Source organism: Equus caballus, chromosome 1 (genome assembly GCF_041296265.1).
Source record: "Equus caballus isolate H_3958 breed thoroughbred chromosome 1, TB-T2T, whole genome shotgun sequence".
Taxonomy (NCBI): domain Eukaryota; kingdom Metazoa; phylum Chordata; class Mammalia; order Perissodactyla; family Equidae; genus Equus; species Equus caballus.
This window is the reverse complement of record NC_091684.1, coordinates 195,029,291-195,041,732: the sequence shown is the minus strand read 5'-3', so window position 1 is coordinate 195,041,732 and position 12,442 is coordinate 195,029,291. Positions and strand designations below refer to the sequence as shown.

Sequence of the window (12,442 nt, the reverse complement as noted above, 5' to 3'; positions counted from 1 at the left end):
AACAGAGAGGATTATTAATTTTTTTATTGTTTGCTTTGAATTATATGTTTTAATTTCCAAAATTAGCACAATTCATTGAGCCCAAAATTAAAGATGGTATAACTCTAGTACATAGCAACCACCCAATAATTAATTGTTAAATAAATGAAAAAATGAGTAGGACAGTGTCTTATAATTTTTTAGTGAAGTAACAGGCATCTTTCCTTTTTCATTGATTTGGCTTTTGACGATATCCCTGACAGGACTGACGTTCCGCATGTATCCCAAAGGCCGTTCCAGGGCAAGAGTGTCGGAGGGTGCTGCGAGGGGATCAGTCCTGATCGACGTCCCCCCAGGGCCTGCGGCTCCTCGCCCAGCCGTCCGTGCCTTCCCGCGCAGTGTTGCTTTCTCCGTTTAGTCTTCTTTCAAACTATAAATACTCCCCTAAGGAAAACATATCACTCCTTAATATTTGGGGGTAACATTTTATCAGCTCACAGTCTTCAAATATCTAGCAAAATAGACTGAGAAAACACTGGGCCTACTGGAAGGGGCTAAGGAACAGGAAGGAGAAGCCTGAAGAGGAGAGGCATAGGATTTCAAAGACCACACCCCCTTCACAATTTTCCTGAGGTCGAGACTACATGTCCAGTACATACAATATAGACAGAAGAAGAAGAATGTCAGGATGTCAGCTACACGCAAGGGCTCAAAGAACAGACTGATGGAGCTCCTAGGACAGACCATAAACAATGAGGTCCCAGAGAGGGGGGCAATATGAATAGGTGTCGATAATGCACTTAAAAATGGAGCTAATCAGACTAGAATGTTCACGTTAGTAGAAAGGAGAGAAAAAGAAAATTACATAACCACATGCATTTTGGTAGAGACACATAATCTAAAAAATGAAAATAAAATATTTAGATCAAATAATTTTGAAAAGGAATTGCAAAAAATAGAGAGAGAAATATTTTATCACACGCCCTTCTTGCTTTCTCTTCTTTCCCCTACAGTGACTTTGGTTACCACCTGGCTTCTCTGTCCTCCTTCTCCTTCCTGGTTATGTGGATTCACAGCCTGTGGGTTAGTCTAGCATCAATTTTCCTTTGATATGTGCTTCAGCAGGCAAGTTCCTGTCTCCGACTGCCTCTATTCGCACTCTTTCCCCACCACTTTCTCATTAGATAATTTTAGTCAACTTATTTACTGTCCCTAACAACTCAGTTTCCTCTTTTGTGAAATAGGAATAATAGCAACAGTAATAATATGGTATTTCATAGGATTGCTGGGAAACTCCAGTGACTAAACTACATAAAATACTTTAACAATTTCATAGAACACAGCAAGCATTAATGAGTGCTAACTTTTTATTGATATGCTTCCTATTCTTAGAGAAAGAAGAAGAGTAAAGTTTAGAATCATAATGTTGATGACATGGCACATGTGCCAAGTTTGGAAATGAGCATTTTCAAATTATTTCCTCTTTCTCTAATAATCTTACGTCAAGCCCATGCATATGCACGCATTCATACAGGCACGCCATTTATATGATTTATCGTTTTCAAACTTTCACACACATCCTGTTGTCTGTTCTAATCTGTAATTAGTGACTGGGCGAATCTAGGCACGACGGATGGCTTCCAGTCCTCCTTCCATCACCATGGCTGTCTCTCAGAGCATGTGGACGGGCACCTTTTCACAGCGTGCGTGACCCAGAACTGAATAGAATAGCGTTTAATAAGCAATGTCTTATATTTTTATCTTCCGGTGAACCTCCATACTATATCAAATCTAAAACAACATTATTTCATGTACTGCTAAGAAGAAAAAAAACCTATTTTTACTTGATTGCGAGACACCATCAGTTATAGCAGGCAATCTTATTTCAGAGATGTTAAATTGTGAAAAAAAGAATAGAATCTTAAGATTAGCAAAATATGATGTCATTTGTAATTATACTAGATATTTCATTTGACCCTCACAGGAACCTGCTTTGTGTGTTATAAGGCAGTTGGACTCTAACTTTAACATGAATCAAACTCTCCTTGAATGTTTGTTGAAAATACAGTTTCTAGAGTTTTGGCGCCAAAGGTTTTGATTCAGTAGAGCTGAAGGGAAGAAGGAGACAAAGGTTTTTAAAGAAGCCTCTTAAATAATTCTAATATTTGTGACCAAAACAACCACAATTTAATAAAGATTGGTGTAGTGAAAAGAATATAAATTCAAATCTTGATTTTCACCACTGGTAGCTGTGTGATCTTGAGCCGACGGTTTAAAATCTCTGTGCCTTCGTGCTCCTGGGGATGCCATGGAGAGGTCTGGAGTCAGAGAACCAGGGTCCTTCATTACATGATCTCCTTCCATCCCCTTATCTGTAAAAGTGTGCATTGTGTTATCTAATCAATCAGCTAAAATATGTAAAACACCTAGAATATGCAAGTACCACCTAAATCTTTGCTCACCTGTACAAATGGGATGGCAAAAATAGTACCCACCTCACAATGCCATGAGGATTAAATGAAGCAATTCGTGTCAAGGCTTTGTCCAAGAGCGAAGCAGGGTGTTGCTGTTTTGGGGTTTTTTTTTTTTTTTGAGGAAGATTAGCCCTGAGCTAACATCTGTGTCCATCTGCCTCTACTTTATATGTGGGACATCGCCACAGCATGGCTTGATAAGCAGTGTGTAGGTCCATGCCCGGGATCCAAACCTGCGAACCCCGGGCCACAGAAGTGGAGCACGAGAACTTAACCGCTGTGCCACCAGGCCAGCCTTCTGTTTTTCATCTTTTTTAAAATGTTTGCTTAATAAAGTAACATATCTTTCAAAATAAGTTATTTAAAAATTACCCTCATGGCTAAGGCTTATTTTCTTTTCCTTATTTTATCTTGAAGATAGACAAGGAAGAATTTTCTACAATATTTTAATGTTCTTATTTATCTGACATGACATGTATTAGCCCCTAAATGAAGTAAGCTTTCTGTCATTACTTTATGCTGTAAATGATTTTTGAATAATCATGTTTATTTTAGGTTATAAAAAAATTAAGTTAGAAAAATTAGACAATTGTTAGTGAATAAGCACATACGGCATTCTTCAGAAGTTACCATTGGTTTTGACATATGTATTTATGTTCTAGACAGAAATGCTGCTCATTTTTTTAAATTAAACTTTTACTTTGAGATAGAGATCCATGTGCCATTGTAAGAGATAATGTACACAGATCCTGTGCACACTTTACCCAGTATCCTCCAGTGATAACATCTTTTACTTAGGTGCCTCTGTGTGTATTTAGTTCTATGCATTTTTGTCACATCTGTAGGTTCGTGTATTCACCACCACAGTCAAGATACATGGTTCAATCACCACCAGAACCCCTTCAGTGTTGCCTTTTTGTAACCACGTCCACTTCCCACCTACCTGTCCTTCCCTCCCCTCCTCCAACCCACCCTATACTCCTGGAAACAACAAATCTGATCTCCATTTCTACAATTTTGTCATTTCAAGAATCGTCTATAAATGCTACATACACTATCTAAATATTTGGGATTGGCTTTTTGCACCTAGGATAATTCCCTGGAGATTTATCCAAGTTGTGGCATGTATCAGTAGTTTGTACCTTTTTATTGCAGAGTAGTATTGTGTAGTGTGGCTATACTACATCTTCTGTAACCATGCACCTGTTGAAGGACATCTGGGTTGTTTCCACTGTACAGCCATCACAAATAAGGCTGCTATGAACATTCATGGACACACTGTTGTGTGAACATTAGTTTCCATCTCCAAGATGGATGTTCAGGAGTGTGACTGCTGGGTGGTATGGTAATTGTAGGTTTTGTTTTATAAGAAACTGACAAGTTGCTGTCCAGAGTGGGTGTACCATTTTACATTCCCACTGGTGATGATCCAGTGAGTGATCCAATTTCTATGCATTGTCACTAACATTTGGTGCTGTCACTACTTGCCTTATTTCACTACTTTATTTATTTCATAACTATTCTGATGGATGTGTAGTGATGTCTCTTTGTGTTTTTGCATTTTCCTAATACTTAATGAACACCATTTTGTTTGCCATCTGAACATCATCTTCTGTGAAATGTCTAGTCATATCTTTTGGCTGTTTTCTAATTGGATTTTTTTTTTTTTTTACTGTTGAGTTTTGAGAGTTCTTTTTGTAATCCACATGTAAGTCATTTGCTGGATATGTGGCTTTTACATGGTTTCTCCTAGTCTGTACCTTGTCTTATCCTCTTAAAATGGTATTTTACAGAGCAAAAGTTTTTAGTTTTGATGAGGTCCAATTTATCATTTTTTCTCTTTTGCATTATACTTGGGTATCAAGTCTAAGAACTCTTTGTCTATCCCTGAATACTAAAGATTTTCCTTCATTGGGCTTTTCAAATCAATGTTGTCCTTATCTCAATATGGAAATTTGGACAAGTTTTAAGTCTTGTTACAATGTTAGGTGCATTTATTTTAGTTCAAAAATACTGATATTTTCCCATAGCAGTGATGAAAGGTGTAAAATAAAGATATAAGTGAGGCTAACAATTTAGATATTTTAGATATTAAATCTAAATTTAGAATACTACATTAATGTTAGTTATATGATATGATATGACCATTCCATAAAAACTTTCATATAAAGAGAAGAACGTTGCCTCTCTTCATCCCAAAACACACCCAGAGAGTACTGCTTTTAATTTTCCAAATTATTCTTTAATTCCACTTAGAGGAATTATGTCATGGAAATCAGACAGCCACGCAAATAATCATGTAAAAGGATATCGTGGCAGTTTCCAATGGTGAAACCATTGGAAACATTCTAAATGCCCCTCAGTGAGGGAATGGTTAGAAAGCATGGTTGTGCTCTTCTCATATCTGCTCTAGCTTTGACACCACAGGGCAGCCTGAAGACTGCCAACCGTGTGAGAGATTTCCAGGGGCCAGGCCCACCCATGCACTATAGTTCAAAAGTGCCAGAACGTAATACCACAACTAGCCTCCCATCGCCCTGCACCAGCAGCCCTCAACCAATGTCTAATGCCCAGCTTTCTAGCCCTGAAGGAGAATAACTCCGAGACTCCTATACAGACTGAGAATTCCCAGTGGGACCAAGTCCATTATCCACAGTGGTCCTTAGATTAAGAGCAACTCTTTACTGGGTGCCTTCCTTCCCTTTATCAACTCCTCACAGACCTACTAGAATTTCCTAGACTCATCTTCCAGATAAGATATTGCTCTGAAACATGGTCTCAAAGACTGCTTCTGAGAGAACCAAACTAAGACAATGGTTTATTTACAGAAGAGAGAACCAGGAATTTCTTTTTAAAAGTAGGCTTGAACTTTATGTAACATATAAATATGTCTGCTATATATTGTTAGGTTAACAGCATACATAACATTCGATGTGGTTTGGTATATTTATAAAAGTATGTGTTTCCCAAACTGCTAATGTTCTTCCTGTCTGGTAGGTATGGTTTAGCAAATTTTCTGTTTCTATTTTATTCCTGGATTCTCAATTTTTTTGGACATTAAACATATATTAATTTTTTAGTCTGGAAAAAAAAAACCTGGGGAGAGAAAAGAAAGAAAATGGCTCAGTGTAGGAAGAGATTTTCTTTGGGTTTTTCCTTGTTCAAAGGTGGATCTTTTCTCGATTTGGATGGCCTAGAAAATATAGCGTTAGGCATTCTACTCGGAGGCAGAAGACAATGAGGAGAACACCCATGTCTGCTTGGTGAGGTCTTAGGGACATGCTGGGATCACGAAAACAGCATAATTATCAAAAGCAAAATACCACTTAATGGCGCACCTTGGCAGAGGGAATCAGGGAAGCTTGCAGAGTCAAGATATGCTCTGCTTAATGAAGCATAATTAATTCAAAGTTCAGTTGGAAATAGTAGCATAAAAGAAGTGAGAATCTTATTTGTAAGTTAGTGAAAACTAAAATATGTACATTAATTATGAATAGCAATGAAGAGTTTACATGCCAGGAGAAATATGCAGAAAATAATGTACATGGTCCTCAAGAATGTTTTTCCACTTTTCTCTCTTCTCTCCTGTACACTAATTACTTGTTGATCTCATTTACGGCCTCTGGATTGTATTTACTTGTGCTGGGAAACAGTACACTGCACAGGAAAGGAATCTCTGACACAATGAGTGCATTTCTCATTCTCTTTCTGGCCTAGTTAGCATTGCTGGCTTGCGTCTGTGCTAATGAGGCCAGGCCTGTGGATTCAAACCCCATCCTGATTAGCTGTGCACAGAAAGATGCCCTCCATGGACACACACTGGCAACCTCAGCCAAACAGCTGACCAATGCTTGTTGTTGGTCAGAAATGGGACTATCATTAAGTGGCTAAATTCACGGTTTTCATTATCACTCTTGAATAAAATTTTCAAAACCTTGTTTTACATTGCTGTATTAATGGCCACTGCTTATCCAGTATTCTTTGTGTCTAGAATGGCACCAACAGTCATTATAACATAAGCCAGAAACCTGGGAATTAACCTTGATGCCTCTCCATTCTTCATCCTTTATATCCAATCCATTACCAAATCTTGTTGATTTTTGCCTCGAATATATTTTGATCCAGTCTACTTGCTGCCATCTCTGATGTCACTACTCCAAAGTTACCATGAACTCTTGCTAGGAAACGGCATTAACTTCTCATCGTGGACTTCCACATCCAATACTTCCACCTTTACTCCTTCTCCAACTTGTAGCTCATATGATTATCTTAAAATACAAATAAAAGTTACTCTCCTTAGAGTCTTTTAATGGTTTCCCATTGCTTGCCAAATAAAGACCAAATTCTTTAAAATAGCAGAAAAACCCTTCTTCTCACCCATCCGGACTCATCTTCCTTGTTGGTTGGGCACTGGTACTCCCCAGCACCTATCATATTACATAACCTGTAGTTGGCACTCATCAAATTAAGATGAAAGAAGGAATGATCATCCTACCACTCTCCCTCTTGCTCATGTTGCTTCAGACACAGTGCTTTTCTTCAGTTTCTCCAGTGCTACCTCCACGTTCAGGGCCTTTGTGCCCGCTTTTGCTCCATCTCAAATACTCCAAGCTTCCCTTCCCCTTTGCCCAGTTCACCCCTTGTTTCAGTTTACACAAGCGTTCCTCTGGGAATCCTTCCTTCATCATTTAGACCAAACCAGTTCCTTCTATCATATGTTCCCTCTATTTTCCTTTAGAACATTTCTGATGTTTAATTGAATATTTGCGTATTTGATGATGAGTTCCCCTTACTATATTGTAAGCTCTATGAAGCCAGAGGAAACATGCTTGCTTTACTTACCATTTTTTTAAAAATTCAGAGTAAGGTGACAAATGTTTGTTAAGCAATAATGAATGAGTGTATTTCCCCCTTTGATCCCTTAGACGCCAAGTCCAAAGACATCCCCAAAGATTCATTCTCTTTCGTCACTTTATTCTTTTTGATATGGTTCATCACACTTTTTGAAATCACCAACTTTTTGAAATTACCAATGTCGGTATATGTTATCGTATTTGGTGGCTTTTCCTGATTGTTTTGAATACTATCTGTTGCCTCACATGCCACCTATTTCTTCTTCTATCTTTAACTGTAAATATTTTCCAGTGGTCTAAATTTGTTTGTATTAGTCCCATGCCATCCCCTACAAGAACTACCCTTCAGTGGATGATGTTTGAGTTGACCCCATTCGTCAAGCCTGCACCTTTTATGTAGATTCAAGATGTATGTTGAATACTGCTTTTTATAGTCAAAATCAGTACCTGACTTCCTCTTACTCCCTAAAAATCAAATTCTCCTGAATTCTGAAATTCTTCTCCTGAGTTCTCTATCTCCTTAATTTGGCCACCATTATGCTACCATTTTTCTAGTGAACTCTGTTCAACTATGTTCAAAACCTGTAGAATCATCTTTGACTCCATTTCCCTTGCATCCTAAATTTAATCAGTCTTACCTCCTCATTTTTGTCATCTTTAACCCTTTTTAAATTTGATTCTGCTTTCACAGAAATTGACTTAAATTTTCTTCTGTTTAGACAGTGTAATAGCATCCTAACTCATGTTGTTGCCCTTTTGGTCACTGTTCCCAAATTTATCGCCAGAACTCTGTCAGATCGGTCTTCCTAAATAGAGTCCCATCCCCTTATGAGAAGGTGGTCCCCTTCAAGGATTCTTGGTGTCTACCTTCTGCATACTCACCAAGGTATAAATGCCTAAGTGTATAACCCACAGCTTTTCTTAACTGTTTCTAATGTACCTGGTCAGATTACTGTACATTGCAATTTTACTAGAAAACATACCTTTCATAGGACATATTCACCCTTTCTAAGTTTTTGAATTTCATCTTACTATTCCACTTGACTGAAGTGACTTCTACCTTATGGACTTGGGGGTGGAGATGGGGGGGAAGAAGTTCTACTTCTTGAATATTCATGTCAAATGCTACCTTTTTACCTGAAATCCTTCTTGAAATCCATAACACCTTTGGCAGCTCTTTTATGGACTGGGTATTTTGCTTTATATTATAACTGTTGGGTCCTTGTCATGTTTCCTTCCTAGAGACTATAAGCTCCTTAAGAGCAGGCATTATTTCTTATGGATTTTGTGTTCCCTGTCATGCCAATTTCAGAGACTGGCATAGACCAGGTGCTCTGTTAATATTTGCTGAATTAAACTAAACAGGTAGGAAACCAAACTAATAAAAATATGTGTGTATATATATATATATAAATATTCAAGAAATCACTGAAATTTGTACATCAGAATGTATAGAATAAAGAATTTATTGTCCCTGCTGTGTAGTCTGTTTTATTATGATTTAATAATATTATTTGTCTATAGGATTTAACTGTCTTCAAATTTCCTAATAAATATTAATGTGATGTTCCCAAATGCTCTGTGAGATGGTCAGAACAATAAGAGCAAACTCATCCTATAGATCAGGAAGCTGCAGCACAGACATTTTATATCTAACCTACTTAAGGTCACATGACTGAGAACAACGCCAGAACTAAAATCGGGGTCTTTGCCACCATAACATACCACCTCCTAATCCCAGTATTATTTGTTTGCAGAGGTAAAGTGAACCAATATATTAATGGAATTTAGTGATTTAAGTTCTGTTTTATCTAAAGTTATATAATATGTGTAGAATATATTCATCTGGATATTCTGAAAGAGATGGGAAGATTGGAAAAACCCTTTAAGACAAAAGAGAATGAATGCCAGTAATTAGAATATGTCAGTTATTTGCAATTATGTACATGCACAATTGGTTGTGTATGTATGTATGTATGTATGTGTATATGTGTATATCAGCATACACAGTGTACAACATCTGACTGGAAAGGCTAGGCACATACTTCTCTCTCCCAACCTCACGATTTTACAGTAAGGATTCTAGTGACTGTCTCTCAGAGGACATACTCATCTTTTGATAAGGAATTATGAATCGCTATATCATATAGTAGCTGAAAGGAAACAAAATTGAGAAAAGATTTATATATTCATCAAAATTTAATCATGTTCATTTTCGTTTGAAATTATCTGCAACATATCAGCATAAAACAAGGTTCATGTAACTGCAACCAGTTTGATTATTTTCGTGTTGTTTGTACCCAGCTGTCTGCACGTGGATAAGCCAGATTCAGATCCTCTGTGACACTTTGCAATTTGGACCTAGAGTCACATTGGAAATTGTCCAAGGAAGAAAGACATAGTGTTTAAACTTCAATAGTCATCTTCACTCATCCTTCGCATGGCATGTGAGCTCAGGAGAAGAATGGGAAATGCCATGGTGGTACCATGAAATGTTCTGATACCAAAAAATATATAAAAGATTTTTTTCTGACACATTCGCACCAAGAAGCTGGTGTGACTAAGAGGTTTAAGTCATGCACGTGCACTGACGCTGCTAAAGAAACGGCATGACTCAGCTGCAAAGAAAATTTATTTTTATAATTTCTCCCCCAAAAGAAGACTGTTGAGAAGTACTATGGCTATTTCCACCTAGCAATAAATATCAACAGGGATTTCTAGAATATTAATTCTATGTCGAAAGTGAGCAGAGATAGATTTCATAAAGGTGGAATTTAAATAAATCAAAGGAGTAAGGGAGATTAATGTTTACATTTATAATTAATAATCTAAGAAGGATGTCATGCCTCTTCATAAAAGCTTTCCTAGTTCTGCTATTACTATTCTTTTAAACAAATTTATTTTCTATTTTTAAGAATAAGATTGGAAACATATTGATATTTGCAAGTCACTAGGTTAAGAACAGCTCCCTGCATGAAATGTAACCCCTTCTGGTAGAAATGAAAATTCTGTTCTAAGGAATGTGTGCTGACAAGGGGAACATTTCAGTTTCATAAAAGTAGTTTTAATAATACAATTTGATTTCTCACAATTCTTTTCTTTTGGATTTGGCTTCCTTTTCTTTTTCATTTTGAATTAGCTGGGTCTTTAGTGTTGAGAGGAAGGCAGATGAAGTGCTTTTATTAACTAAAGTGAAAGCTTTACTAAGGATTTTTTATTTTTTTCCTTTTTCTCCCCAAAGCCCCCCAGTACATAGTTGTATATTTTTAGTTGTGGGTCCTTCTAGTTGTGGCATGTGGCATGCTGCCTCAGCGTGGCTCAGTGAGCAGTGCCATGTCCACGCCCAGGTTTCGAACCAACGAAACACTGGGCCGCCTACAGCGGAGCACGCCAACTTAACCACTCGGCCATGGGGCCGGCCCCTGATAACTGTTCTTAAGCTTCCTTTGCACTTGTGGACTCATTCCTTTGAGCACGCATTAGTTCATCAGATCCAGGTAACATGCTATTATGAGCCAGGCATGATGCTAAGAACTGGAAATGCAATTTCTGCATGTTGATTCCACTCCTGTTTTGCACTGCAAAACTTATAGGGATCACACTGAAAACAGACTAACACTCTACTTCCACAGACCATTCTTAGGAAAACTCAAAGGACTTAGTTTAGTAACCCAGCATCCTGCTATGGTGTGAAGCTGCCATTGTGGCCAAAATGGGTGCAGGCAAATGGAAGGCAGGCAGCAGCTCTGAAGAAAAGATGTTGCAAGTCTCTGCGCAAGTCAGTTGCTCAAGGAGCCCTCTCTTCTTTCAGTCCTGATATTTTGCAAACTTACTAGTAAAAGTTATAAAGTAAATGTATTAAAAATTCTAAGATAGAAGATAAGCTAACTATCTTTTTGTGAAGTTAGCTCTGAACTGAAAGGTAAATTTAATTTAAAAGAAAAAGGGAATATACTTACCAGGAGCTTAATGAAATCTGCTATGCTGTGCCATCAATTGAGAAAGAAGCTATAATGAAAGAGTCTTTGGTTAAATATGCCCATTTCTAAAGAGCTATTACAAGCCTGACTTTCCTTATCCTTAAGTAAAGTAACAGTTATCTGATTAGCTATTGCAAGTGAACTTTCCAGAACTGAGCTGCAAGTATAAAGGAAGAATAACCTAGAAATAAAATCACTGGTTTTGGAGAACAACCTATATTTTGTTTCAACTATTTCTGTCCCCAAACTGTAGAAATTGCTGTCAGTTTCAATGACTTTGTGAAGGGACCGCTTTCATGGTGACACAAAGTTGTTTAATTTTTATTTAATCAACTTCTAAATTGGAATAAAATGTTTCTATTCACAAATGACGTGAGGAGCTTCTGTAACGTGATGGAGGCATTCACGCTTCTATCCATCTATCTATCCATTCATTTAACAATGACAACAACAAAAAAGGAGTGACTTCTACGAGCTGGGCATTGTTCTTGTAGCAGTAACACGATGATTGAGACAGACAAAAATATCTACTCTTACAGCTCTTATATTCTAGTGGAAGTAGAAATACAACCATCACCACCGCCACCACCAACAAAATCACCAAACTGTATTACACGTCAAGCAGTCACAAGCGCTACAGAGAAAAAACAAAACACAGCAGGGGAGATGAAAGAGTTGACATTGTTGTGCTATCTTTTGCCTTTAATAGGTTAGAGAATGATTTAGGAAATAAATTGATAATAATCCATGATAAAGCATCCATTGTCTAACAAATTACCAAACAGTGAAAATTACCTGAAAATTCATCTTCTCTTTTTCCTGTAATACGGAGGAGCATAAAAAATGAAAACGAAGAATTGCACGTCTAGAACTGATTAAAAACTAAACAGCTCTCGAACAATTAAAGGATGTTAGATTTTATTTTTAATAAACGGAAGCTTAAAATACAAACTGTTGATCTTAAAATTCATCCTTCAAATATAAAATCTTGATATTGAAAGTCAACGTCCACCAGGATTGTTGTGCACTTCTTTCTCCCTTCTGCTGTGTGTTTCAGAAGATGGAAAAAAAGGACCATTTCAAATAAGCTCTCACCTTTTGGCCACGGAAATTCAGAGATACATTTAAGCCATATAAAATGATGTGTCAAATACAT

General features: G+C 37.3%; 1 long non-coding RNA gene across 1 annotated transcript; it reads right to left on the bottom strand.

Annotated features, from left to right (window-relative positions):
• Positions 1–12,181, bottom strand: LOC138925269 (uncharacterized). Its single transcript, XR_011441190.1, has 5 exons — positions 12,082–12,181; positions 11,266–11,314; positions 6,494–6,721; positions 2,220–2,351; positions 1–423 (listed from the first exon to the last, which is right to left on the bottom strand). It is a non-coding gene; the product is annotated as an uncharacterized lncRNA (long non-coding RNA).
• Between the last annotated feature and the right edge of the window lie 261 nt (positions 12,182–12,442).